Here is a 13,483-nt window from a genome sequence, read left to right on the forward strand (position 1 = left end):
ACACGAGGACACATAAGCACTGCGACTGAGAAGCAATCTGTTGGTAAACTGAGCTGCATTTAGACATTTCTGCCAGTTTACAAAGTTAGTTTAGTGAAAACAGCCAGAGCTGCTGCGTGTTCAACCGTATGAGCCAATGCAACCTGGCCTTCTTTAAAGAAAGTGTCAGGTAAAAGACGACCAGGACACCAAAAGAAAACGTCTAACAAGCTTTGTAATGACGAAGCGCAACCGGGCGGGATTCCTGGACCCGAACGAGGCAGGTCGAGGAAGTCTGGGCCGGGCCGTGTTAAAAGCAGCTTATATAAGTTAGTTGCGAGGGATGATGGTCAGGTTAATGGATGGAGGTTTGGATAGGTCATCGGGCCGGGGTGTCGCGGGCTGATAGGTCCTTCTACGTGGCTGGGGTGGGGCAGCTTTAGGGCGAGCTGTGCTGTCACTGGCCCCCGGGATCTGGGAGGCTCCTTCCTTAGGGACCTCCCCCACCGGTGGGGGAGGGGAAGGGGGGCCCATCATGGCCCCCAGGGTCCGACCTTACATTCTGACCCTTTCGATAGGGTAAGGGGCGCCATTATCGTTTCTGGCTACTTCCCGCTGAAGTGGGGCGTCTTTGGGGCTGAGGGTCATGGCCGGATCCTGGTGACCTTTAGGGGGCCTCAGGGTCTCTGGACAGGAGCTTGGAGTATGCGGCCACCATCACCATTCGTCCAGTAGCCGTCTGGGTCAGGTCCCTGACCCTCTGGAGGATGATCTGAAAAACACAAGGTCCTATCGACAGGATGAGGAACAAGGCGGTGAGGGGTCCGAGAAGTGGGAGAAGCCATCCTGCCCAAGATGACTTCCACCATCCCGAAAAGTCGGAACCGCCTGACACGGCCTGTCTAAATCTGATGCTTTCTCTCAGCTCTCTGAACTTGTTCTGAACTATCCCCGAGGCATTAATGAAAAAACAACAGTCTTCCCCTAAGAACTGACAGGTTCCCCCTTTTTCGACTGTTAGCAGGTCTAGGGCCCTTCGATTTTGGAGAGCCACTGCTGCCAGAGAGGTTATCGGGGTCTGTAGTGCCATCAGGGACTCCTCCACCTTGTCCAGGTCTCAGTTGAGGTCTGCCGAGAGCTTATAGTAAAAGTGCGGTGCTGCTCCCAATCCCCCCACCCCCAGTCCTGAGGCTGTGAATAAACCTCCTCCGAGGAGCAGGGGAGCTGCAGCCAGTGCCCTTCGTCGGCGGTGGGTTGGTCGGATCTGGTCTTCCATCGCCTGCGGTGTCAGAATGGTCAGATAGGGCGTAAGGAAGACTGGGGTGCAAGGCTGAGTCCAGTTGGGCGGAAAACGTTGTAATAAGGTGGTTAGATTACAGAGAAAGAATATCCCGGGTTTTCCGCATATTGGAGGGTTTGGGGATAGGGGGCCTCATCTCGAGCCATCACAGGCCACTGTGGTTAATGAGGTGTCTTTGGCCAGAACGCAAGAGGCATTGGCTGGCAGATACAATACCTCGGTGGTCAAGGGCCCCACTGGCCAGGTTACTTTCGTGGCATTTAGAGTGAGATTTTGGGCCTCTATCCATTTGCTGGGAATCAGTTGGGCAAGGAATGGTCGGGGTCTCAAGGGGAGACAGAGCCAACATGAGAGGTTTGGTGAGGTTTCAGTCAGGGTCTGATAGGTGTCATTGAGGCTGGTGAAAATTTGGGATGAAAAATCTAAGGATTTGAGCTCCTGATGAACTTGGTCTGGGAGTTTGTTGGGCTCATGGTGTGGATCAGAGGCTTTAGTTGCTAACTTTATGAGGTCCTGTTGGACCTTATGTTGGGTTTGTTTTCACCTCTGATCTTGGGCCCCCTTCCCGTCTGTCATTCCATAGTGAGTTAGCATGGTAAAACAGAGATCTTTGCCTCCAGCTTTATGGCAGTTAGAGGCTGAACTTGATTTGGCTGTCCCAAGGCTCTTGGCCGTCCAATACCATTTACCTCCATGAGAGCATGGCTGGGCAGTTGGAGCATAGCAGTCTCCACGGACATAAGTGTAGGCTGTGAACCCAGTTCCCCAGTGGTCTCGTTCGGTGCAGCCCTGGGGGCGGGGTGTAGGTTGTCCAGCCTGTATTATCATGGCCAGGAGGAATAGTGGCAAGAACACGTTTAGCTATAATATTAGAAGGAGAGTGATAAAAGAGAAGAAGTCAATTTGAGATTCCGTAAAAAGGAGAAAGGTCCCCTGTAAGTGTAGATCAAAAATTGCCTGAAAGAAAGAGTCACAGTCGGTGATTGGGGTAGCTAGCCAAAGGTCCTGTAGTAGGGCCAAGATAAAGTCTTCAAGGCAGGCTAGGGTGAGAGATATATGGCCAGGTCAGGGTGCCCCCAAGGAATAGCACCCCAGGAGTAGGGAACAGATGGCAAGGTAAGCAAGGGCCAGTGAAAGTCGAAGTGTGAGTGGCCAGTCCTGCGGGGCCGTGACAGCCAGTCCCATGGCAAAGAGTAAGGTCAAAGCTGCGACTGGCAACAGCCACAGCTGATGAGGCCAGACAAGCATTGGATGGGGCGTGTCGCTTACTGGCGGGAGGCAAGGGTGTCTTAGTAATGGTGATCTTGGTAGGTCCCAAGATTTTAGAGGTGTAAGTTTCCAGGGGTTTAGAAGGAGGCAGGCCGTGTATTGGAGCCCGTTGGAGCCGTGTGATATGGTACCATGGCTCGTGTCCCCACAGTTTGGCTGCTGTAGGGGTGGTGAGGACCACCGTGAAAGGCCCTGTCCACTGGGGCTGAAGGGGTCGAGGCGTCAGCATTTTAAGGAGGACCTGATCGCCTGGTGCCAAAGCGGGGGGCGGGGTCTCCTGGTTATGGTCTCTGACAGGTTGAGGGAGGACACAATCAGCATGTTCTCTGAGTAGGGACCTTAGGAGGGTGAAGTAGGGCAAGTTAAGTCCCCAGAGGAGGAGTTGGGGGATCTGGAAGTTTGGTCAGTAGATATGGCCTACCGTACAGCAGTTCAAAAGGTATCAAACCCGTCTTAGCATGAGGAGTTGTCCGTATGCGGGTCAAGGGCTGCTGGCAGGAGATCGACCCAGGAGAGACGGAGTTCTGCTGTTAACCTGGTCAGATGAGCCTTCAGGATGCCGTTAGCCCGTTCCACCTTGCCTGATGACTGAGGCCTGTATGGGACATGTAAGTGCCAAGACATGTTTAAAGCCTCGGCTATTTGCTGAGTGATTTGAGAAACAAAGGCGGGCCTGTTATCAGACTGAATGGAGTTGGGGAGCCCAAACCGTGGAATGAGGTGTGTTAAGAGAGTGTTGGCGACGGTATCGGCTGTCTCCTGGGCAGTGGGGAATGCTTCCACCCATCCAGAAAAGGTGTCGACACAGACCAGCATATGCTGGAAGGTCCGATGTCCAGGCATGTGAGTAAAGTCTATCTGCCAATCCTGTCCCGGCAGGTGTCCCCTCAACTGGTGAGTTTCTTGAGGTGGCCTGAGTCCTCCTTGAGGAGAGGTCTTGGCACAGATTAGGCAGCGACCATGGACTGCCTGAATGGTAGGTCGGAGATGTAACGGGGAAAAGAGAGGGCTAAGGAAGGTCAAGAGTGCGCGGGGCCCAATGTGTAAAGTCATGGATCTGGGTGATAATGGACATTGCCTGCTTTTCAGGTAGGACTAGTTTGTCGTGGAGCATGATCCATCCCAAGGGGTGTTTGGAAGCATCCTCCTGTGAGAGGAGGGCCTCCATTTCGGCCTTTGAGTAGTTAGGTGTAAGGGAGGTCTTAAGAAATAGTATAGGCAGAGGTCCCTGCTGTAAGGCTATCTGTCGGGCCACCTGGTCAGCCCTATTGTTGCCTAGGGAAACCATGTCGTGAGTCATTTGATGTCCTTTGCAGTGTAGGATGGCTACCTGGGTGGGCTGTGAGATGGCCTCCAGGAGCGTGGCGATTAGGGGGCATTAGAGATGGGTGATCCCTTGGTGGTGAGGAATCCTCTCTCCCTCCAAATAGCTGAATGAGAATGTGCAATCAGAAAGGCATATTTGGAGTCAGTACAGATGTTAACCCGTTTTCCCGTTGCCAGGTGTAAGGCTCTAGTGAGCGCTATTAGTTCTGCCTTTTGGGAGGTGGTTCCCTCTGGCAGCGGGCGAGCCTCGAGGATGTCACTGGTGGTCACAACTGCATACGCAGCGGCCCGGCGCCCAGTAGAGCCTCGTTTTGAACTGCCATCTACAAATAGCATGAGGTCTGGGTTTTGTAGCGGAGTAGCAAAAAGGTTTGGGGCTGGTTGGGTGAGAGTGTCTAGGACCTCTATGCATGAGTGAGGTCCTGTGTCTTTGCCTGAAGGATAGGTTGGAAGTGAAGGGAGAGAAGATAGGGGGTTTAGCTGGGAGCTGCAGCCCAAAGTAACCTGGGGGTTATCCAGAAAGACTAGGTGGAATTGTTGGAGCTGAGAGTCGCTAAGGTCTGACAGGAATTTGGAAGCTAAGAGGTCAGCCTGGCGGTGTGGTGAGAATATAGTTAGGGGTTGATCTAGAATTAGCTTTTTTGCATCTGCGTATAGAAAAGCTGCTGCTGCCAGGGCACGTAGGCAGGGGAACCATCCCCGGGCGGTGGGGTCTAACTGTTTGGAGATAAATGCCACTGGCAGCATTTCAGGGCCCGCAGGCTGTATGGGGGCTCCAAAGGCTATGCCCCCTTTTTCATCAGTATACAGGTGATGGGGAGATTGGGATTGGGCAGGAAGAGCAGGGAAGAGGACAGCAAAGCTGAGCGGAGGTTGTAGAAAGCCTTTTTGACCTCTGTTTCTGAAGAGAGTGGTCCAGTAGGGGTGTCTTTTGCGGCTGTGTAGAGGGGTTTAGCCAGTGAAGCATAATTGGGGACCCAGTGCCAGAAGCATCCTGTTAACCCCAAAAAGGATAAGATTTGTTCCCCAGTGGAAGGGGGGCAGGGGTCTCGGAGAAAGCTGAGTCTGTCAGTAGTCAGAGCTTTAGCTGTTCGGGTAATCTTTAGACCTAGGTAAGTTACAGAGGTCTGGGTGAGCTGGGCCTTTTGTTGAGATGCTCGGTATCCTTTAGAGCTAAGGAAGTTAAGAAGAATAGTGGTATGAGTCTGAGAGAGAGCTTGTGAGGGGCTGCAGAGCAGAAGGTCATTCACATACTGTAAGAGGACACTAGGGGCCAGAGGGCATGTGGCTAGATCCTGGGCCAGAGCCTGGCCAAAAAAATAGGGGCTGTCTCTAAACCCTTGGGGAAGGACTGTCCATGTTAGCTGGGAGGACTGTCGGGTTTCTGGGTCGGTCCATGTGAAAGCAAAGAGGAACTGGCAGTCTGGGTGTAAGGGAATAGTGAAAAAGGCATCTTTGAGGTCTATGACAGTAAAGTGTATTGCTAGGGATGTCAGAAAGTAAGGTATAAGGACTGGGGACAATTGATGAGCAGGGATTATGGCCTCGTTTATCAGTCGAAGGTCCTGGACCCGTCGGTAGCCGCCAGAAGCTTTCCGTACCGGGAGAATGGGGGTATTGCAGGGCGAGGCCATGGGGACCAGGAGGCCCTGGCCTAAGAGACGGTCTATGATTGGTTTAAGACCGCATAGGTGAGTCTGAGAGATGGGGAATTGAGGGCGGCTTGGGAAGCGGGAAGGATCACGTAGTTTGATCAGGATGGGGGTGTGATGGGTTGCTACCAGAGGGATTTCAGTGTCCCACATGCTAGGGTCGACAATTGGAGCCTCAGGGGAGCAGAGGAGGAGTAGGGGCAAGGTGAGAGATTGGCAAAGTGGAAGAGGTAGGTGAATGGTGGCCCTAAGCTTAGCTAAAATGTCTCGCCCCAGCAGGGGAGTGGGGCATGAAGGGATTATCAGAAAAGAGTGTGTGAACAGAAGTGATCAAGCTGACAGGGCTGTGGCCCAGTCTGCCAGGGTTGTGAAGACGTGCCATCTATACCTACCACCGAGACCTGGGAAGGATGCAGAGTGCCCCCGAAGGAGGGAAGAACTGAGTACATAGCCCCCATATCTATCAAGAAATTGATAGACTTACCCACCACTTGAAGCATTACCCTGGGCTCGGCTTGGGTTATGGGGTCCCCAAATCTGGGCACCGTCAATCTTGATCAAAGGAGAGAAGTTCCAAGGCGGGGTGTGGGGAGGAAATGTCCTTTTGGGAGCCTAGACCTCGGCCTGGTAAGGTCGGGGTCTGGGTCGCCTGGGGACAATCACTCGCCCAATGTCCCTGTTGTTTGCAACGAGGGCACGGCTTTGTCAGGGGCCAGGGGTTTGGGCATTGGCGAGCCCAGTGGCCCTCATGACTGCATTTGAAGCAACCTCCCGGTGGTGGCTTTTGGGGACCCACCTTTTGTCCCACGGCCGGCCGCAGGGCTGCCACCAGTGCCTGGGTGTGTTTTTCAAGGAGGTCGGCCTGGAGTTGGGCTTTTTGTTTAAGCCTTGCCTGGCAGCTAGCTTCGGTGGTTTCCTCTTGGGCATTGTAAACCTTAAAGGCCATTTTTACCAGGTCTCAGAGTGGGGTCTGAGGCCCATCCTCAGCCTTGGAGAGTTTTTTTCTGATGTCTGAAGCTGATTGGGATATAAAACGGTTGGCTAGGGTAGTAACCCCCACCGGAGAATCTGGGGCAATCCAGGTATAGGTGGTGAGAGCCTCTGCCAGCCTGTTAAGAAAGGCTGCTGGGTTTTCATCGGGGCCCTGGGTCACTTCATCTAGTTTAAGTAGGTTTACTACCTTAAGGGAAGTGGTCTCCATTCCCTCCAATAGGCATTCTATCATGTATTGAATGTTGGCCTTCCCTCTTTGTCCCTCCTGATAGTCTCAGTCTGGGTCTACATCTGGAATAGCAGCCGCTCCAGGTGGCTGGGCAGGGTCAGCTGGGTTGGCTAGATGTCTCTGGTCTGCTATCTCCCTTGCTGTGGCCCAAATGGCCTTTCTTTCTTCTGGGGTAGTAGTGGACCCCAGGGTGACAAATACGTCTTGCCAGGTGAGGGTGTAAGATTGAGATAGCTGGGTGAAGTTTTTGATGTAATTGGAAGGGTTGGCCGAGTAGGAGCCTAGCCACTGTTCAATATGGGCAAGGTCTTGGAGTGAAAAGGGGACGTGGACATGGGTGAGACCCTCCGGGCCGGCCACCTGGCGGAGAGGAAGCAGGGGAGCTGGCAGCAGATTGGGAGTGGTCTGGGATCTTGTGTGTGAGCTGACTGGTGAGTCAGAAAGTGGAGGACATGAAGGAAGGGGTGGATATTGAGGTGGACCCAAGGGGGCGGCGGGAGGCACAGTCACAGGAGAGCTGGGCTGTGAGAGTGGTGGGGGAGGAGGCGATGAGGGGGGAAGGGGTGGATGGAGAGACGGAGCCAAGGACGGAGCCTCGGGGGCGGCGGGAGGCATGGTCACAGGAGAGTTGGGTATGGAGGGAGTGGGTGAGGGCGACAGAGGGGAGGTTGGTGAGGCAAGACATGAAGGAAGGGGTGGGTATAGAGATGGCCTTGTTACAGGAGGGCTAGGCTGTGAGGACAATGAGGGAGGGGAGGACATGGAGGGAGTGGGTGAGGGCGACAGAGGAGGGGTTGGTGAAGTAGCAGGGGCTGGAGTGTAGGGTGGGGGGGCCACTAAGTCTTCCAGAGGCACCGTGAGGGCAGAAGTTTCCGCCTCGGGCGTCCCTGGGTGGGCTGCTGATGGCCTCCCTGGTGATGCAGGGCTAGAGAGAGCCATGGTTAGGAGAATTTCAGAAGGGGAACAGCGGGTTCATAGGGTGGGATGGGAGTGCAACAGCCAGAAAGCCTGTACGTAGGGTACCTCAGACCATTTTCCCGTCCTCCGGCAGTAATTATCTAAGTCAAGGAGGATGTCAAAATCGAAAGTTCTGGTTGGTGGCCACTGTGAGCTGTTATCTAAAGAATATTGGGGCCATGCCTCAGAACAAAGGAAGGTTAAGCGTTTGGAACGAATTTCTCTGGAGATATGTAGAGTTCTGAGGTTAAGTAAACATTCTAGTGGTGTAGACCAGGGCCGGTCAGGCTTGGAGGCAGCCGCCCCCATGGCAAATATGAAATGAAGGTCCTGGACCAGTCGTTAATGGGGCTGGGAGTAGTCCTGTCAGGCGTCCCTGAACAGGCCGTCAACCCAGCGAGGAGAAGGCTGCTCAGCCAAGATGGACGTCTCCAAATTGACAGGCAGCAAGGAATAGCAAGCCTGGCTTGTGGAGGAGGGGTCCAGATGCGGCCGCGATTTACTGGAACCAGGACACCCTAGGCATAATCGCCGTGGGAGCAAAAAACCCCAGAGCCCAACCAATGGAACTTACCCCGTGTCCTGCCAGATGGTTGAATGGTCCAGGAGGCGTGACGGGGTGACCTGGTCCGGCGCGGGCCAGACCCAAGGGGGCCGCAAATCCCGCTCGTCGTGGGATGGGCCCTCACCTCGAGCCCCACGTTAGGTGCCAAATGTTAGGTAAAAGACGACCAGGACACCAAAAAAAAAAACCATCTAACAAGATTTTTAATGACAAAGCGCTACCGGGCGGGATTCCTGGACCCAAATAAGGCAGGTCGAGGTAGTCCGCGCCCAGGCCGTGTTAAAAGCAGCTTATTTAAGTGTGTTGTGAGGGATGGTCAGGTTAATGGATGGGGGTTTGGATAGGTCGTCGGGCCGAGGTGTTGCAGGCTGATAGGTTCCTCTGCGTGGCTGGGGTGGGGCGGCTTTAGCTGGCGAGCTGTGCTGTCACTGGTCCCCGGGATCTGGGAGGCTCCTTCCTTAGGGACCTTCCCCCGCGAGGGAGGGAAGGGGCGGCCCATCATGGCCCTTGGGGTCCGACCTTACAGAAAGTCGAAGCAGACTTCATCTGCATCTTCCCTCCACTACACCCCCCACCCCCCGGCAGGGCTACCCAGTCAGAGTGTTGGGATCCTTCCAAAGTGAACACTGAAGGGCGGTCTCTCCACTGTAGGGCTGATGCCCTTGATGTGCCCACAGTGGTACCCTACCCCCACCACCCCTGCTCATCTTGCTACTCCATTCAGTTCAGTTCAGTCACTCAGTCACGTCCAACTCTTTGTGACCCCATGGACTGCAGCACGCCAGGCTTCCCTGTCCCTCACCAACTCGTGGAGCTTGCTCAAACTCATGTACATAGAGTCGGTGATGCATCCAACCATCTCATCCTCTGTCGTCCCCTTCTCCTGCCTTCAATCTTTCCCAGAATCAGTCTTTTCCAGTGAGTCCATTATTTGCGTCAGATGGCCAAAGTATTGGAGTTTCAGCTTCAGCATCAGACCTTCCAGTGGATATTCAGGACTAATTTCCTTTAGGCTAGACTGGTTTGATGCCTTTGCAGTCCAAGGGACTCTCATGAGTTTTCAACACCACAGTTCAAAAGCATCAGTTCTTTGGAGCTCAGCCTTCCTGGTCCAACTCTCACATCCATACATGACTACTGGAAAAACCATAGCTTTGACTAGACAGATCTTTGTGGGCAAAGTAGTGTCTCTGCTTTTTAGTATACTGTCTAGGTTGGTCATAACTTTTCTTCCAAGTAGCAAGTGTCTTAATCTCAGGGCACAGGAGCCCAGGGTTGGTAAGTGGCTGGAGGACATGGAACCAGACTTCCTAGCAGTAAAATTCCATAGGAGAATCAAACACAAAAACTCAGATAGCTACTAACGTTGAAGACCAATTTATCATTCATGTCATATCATAATCAGAGCAATAGAAATACAGATCTGAGAGGATGTCTCATGGCAGCATCAAAGGGCCGACCACAAACTAGGAAGTGAGCTGGAAGCTACCTAACTTAAACCGAATTTCAGCTATGCAAGTGATCAAGGAAAATTTATGCATTCTGTTTTGAGGAGAAGAGAAATTCAGGATAAAAATGGCAAATACTGAGTCTAAACGCATTTTTGGAGGTTGTGGGGCCAGAGAGGAAAGCACATACACACAGAAATACAAATAAACTTTAGTTCTGTGTCAACATGTTTTGGGTTCATAACAGTTTAGAATCGTCTGAGTGTGCTTTGAAGCAGTTCATGTCTCCAATCCTTACAACCCTGCTTATCCACAAGTTTGAGTTTTAAGCAGTAGATTCAAAACACACAATGATTATCAAGTCAAAAAAATCACAACCTGAGTGACTACATTCTGTGCATTCTCTCTGACCACTTGTAATTGTAAAGTGTAAGCAGTGAGCACAGCACGATTCTGAAAGGGGTAGTGTTTTGGTAATGACCAGTGGACACAGTTAAGTTCACTACGCAATATTTCACTGAAATCAAATCTTTCAAATGTATACTCTTTAAATTGATTTAAAACAAGAGTGAATATAGAAAACGATTTCTTGATTTAAGAGTTCCTCATTGACAGACGCATACAGCTATATATAACACAGACAACAGGGATTTACTGTATAGTACAGAGAACTATATTTAGCATCTTGTAATAAACTACAATAGAAAAGAATTTTTTAAAACTATAGATATTTACATATATATATATAACAGAAATATTTTGCCTGCAACTAACCCAATATTGTAAATCAATGATACTTTAATAACAAAAGGAAATGAGTGCTAATTGTTACATGATTACTAACAAAAATTTGCTGTTTAGAGGTATCATGTGCTGTCACGTTCAATCCCTAAGTTGTACCTGACTCTTTGTGACCCTTTGGACTGTAACCTACCAGGCTCCTCTCCCCATGGGAGTTTTTAGGCAAGAATATTGAAGTGGGTTGCCATTTCCTTTTCTAGCAGACCTTCCCAACCCAGAGATCGAACCCACGTCTCTTGGGTCTCCTGCATTGGCAGGCACGTTCTTTACTGCTGAGCCATCAGGGAGGCCACCAGTACACAACCACCTCCATACACAACAATTTTGCTGTATAGAGGTCATGTGAAAACGGATCTACTTTGGGCAGTCAACACACCCTCTGCACCTCTGCACCTCTGCATTTGCTGAGCCCACGTTCAGGAACATTCTTCTCTGGCTAGCCCCAGGGCGTGGATCCTCACACTTCTACAGTCCTCTGCCCAAATGCCACCTTATCCAAGAAGTCTTCCATGATTGCTACCCCCATCCGTCGGTTTGGGGCTTCCTAGCCAGATGTACATGTCTCCATTTCCGCAGCCACCTGTTCTGTACTGGTTCCCCTTCTCCAGGAACTCCCAGCTCCTCGGGACAGTCAAGGCTTTGTTTCAATCACATGCTGATTTTTAGCACCCAGACAATGTCTAACCTGCCCCCACCCAGGCACTTGGTAATTACTCACTGAAGAAAAAAATAGTAATTGGGTGATTGCTGGATCACGTGATTCATGCTTTACTCCCTGTCTCAGAATTGCCGCAAAGGTGGCAACATTTGTTCAGGAAAATTGCTTACTCTGTATACTCAAGGGCAAAAGCCTGCATCTGTAGTCTGCATCGCGACCTCGGTGGTACAGGGAGAGAGGGTGTAGATGATGCTCAGGAAATAGGACCTCGGTTCTCACTGGCTGCATCTACTCCCCCATCATGGCTTGACACCTGAGGCTTCCTTCTTCACCCAACCCTCCCTCACCCTTTCCTTTGCATCTTTAAAGGAAACCAAAAGCGCTGTCTAGTAAGCATACACAAAGCTTGGGCACATTTCAGGGTCCCAGCTAGACAAAGCATTCAAGACCAGAAGGAAAACGGCAGAAGGGATAAGTAGTTTGGGAAGGTCATGTACACACTGCTGTCTTCAAAACGGATCACTAACTAAAGGATCTATTATACAGCATATGGAACTCTACTCAACGTTATGTGCCAGCCTGGATGGGAGAGGAGTTTGGGGGAGAACAGATACAGGTAGATGTGTGGCTGAATCCCTTTGCTGTTCACCTGAAACTACCGCAGCATTGTTAGTTTGCTATTAAAAAGAAGTTAAAGTCTGTCAGTCATGTCCGACTCTGCGTCCCCATGGACTGTAACCTGCCAGGCTCCTCTGTCCATGGAATTCTCCAGGCAAGAATACTGGAGTGGGTAGCCATTCCCTTCTCCAGGGGATCTTCCCAAACCAGGGATCAAACTCAGATATCCTGAATTACAGGCAGATTCTTTACTGTCTAAGCCACCAGGAAAGCTTATTAATTGGCTATACCACAATACAATATAAAACATTTAAAGTTTGAAAAAAAAAAGATGGCTAAGCAACTGAACACCATGTGATGGGACATGAGACTAGGGGAGCCTGCCAGAGGTGGAGCAATGTGGCTCTGGGCTGGTGCCCCCCTCACCCCAGCCTTTGCCCAACAGTAGCAGGGGATGGGGTAGCCCCTTGCTTTGCCCCCAAGAGTGACACAACTTCTACCACTTGAGGTTCTAAGTGGCAGCACCCACTCCTCTGAAAGCAAGTAAGGAAAGAATAAACCCATATCTGGACTTTCTATTCTATTTGTCTTGGATCTGTTTGGCCACCAGCTTTGTACTGTTGAAATGATTTCAGACTTAAAATATGCATTCAAGAAATCTAACAATACAAGCTTTTGCTTGCTAATGTACTTTTTTTCTGGGTGAATTTTACTTGTCCTTCCCAAATAAATTCCTCCAAATCAATATTGGAAATACCATTCCAAGTTCAGAAACCTCCCAATTGCAAGGCTGACTGGAATGATGTCAAATGTGATTCGTTGGAGGAGAAGTGACCTCTTTCACCCTGGGAGATGCCGTGGGTTCCTCCTCTGACAGCAGCTCCTGCTGTGTCCAGAGCCGACTCACCAGCTGCTGGTAGGAAACGAGATGTGTGAAAGGGAGGCAACATCAGCCCCTTCACCCTAGGCCCACTGTCCCTGCCCCGCTCCCCTGCAAGCCCGCACAGCTTTCTGCAGACCCCTGGCTTCCCCCCACCCGACCCCCATCTCTGCAGGAGGCAGAGATAAGCTCTTCCCTGGACATCTTCCTGGTCACCGTGGCCAGTCTAAGTCATGCTGGATACACCGGGCTTCCTTCTTTGCCACACTGGGCCTCTGCTCCAGGGGGCCCTTGCTTCTCTCTTGACTCAACTCCCCTTCTTGCTCAGAGCTCTTAGTTCCCTTTGGCCCATTCAACCCACTTTTCCATCCCTTCCTCTTCATGTGCACTAGGTCATTCACAAGAATTAACATATAGTCCCCAACATTAAAAGCCCCTATCTTGAGAAGGTGCCTTCCAAGGACCCCTTCAAAAGTGCCCTTGGACATGGACCCCAGACTCAAGAGGAAAAGAGCCCCAAGCCGGCCGCAGAACACCTCAACCCCGTGCTAGAGCAAAAGTCAGGCATCCCTCCTTCTGACTTGTCCCTCCTGGATGAAACAGACCTTCTGTCCTCCCACCTCCTCCCTTTCACACAGGCCCATCTCTCACCCTCTCAGCTAAAGGTCGCCTGAAAGCCCCTTGAGATGAACATGTAGCTGAGAAACTGTCTTTCTCAGGATGTGACCTTTGTTCCATCTCCCTGTGAGCAACTTTCTCACCAACGGATGCTTCTTTTCTCCCTCGATGTTCTCAAAATCGCCATACA

This window comes from Capra hircus, chromosome 21, assembly GCF_001704415.2.
Source record: "Capra hircus breed San Clemente chromosome 21, ASM170441v1, whole genome shotgun sequence".
Taxonomy (NCBI): Eukaryota; Metazoa; Chordata; class Mammalia; order Artiodactyla; family Bovidae; genus Capra; species Capra hircus.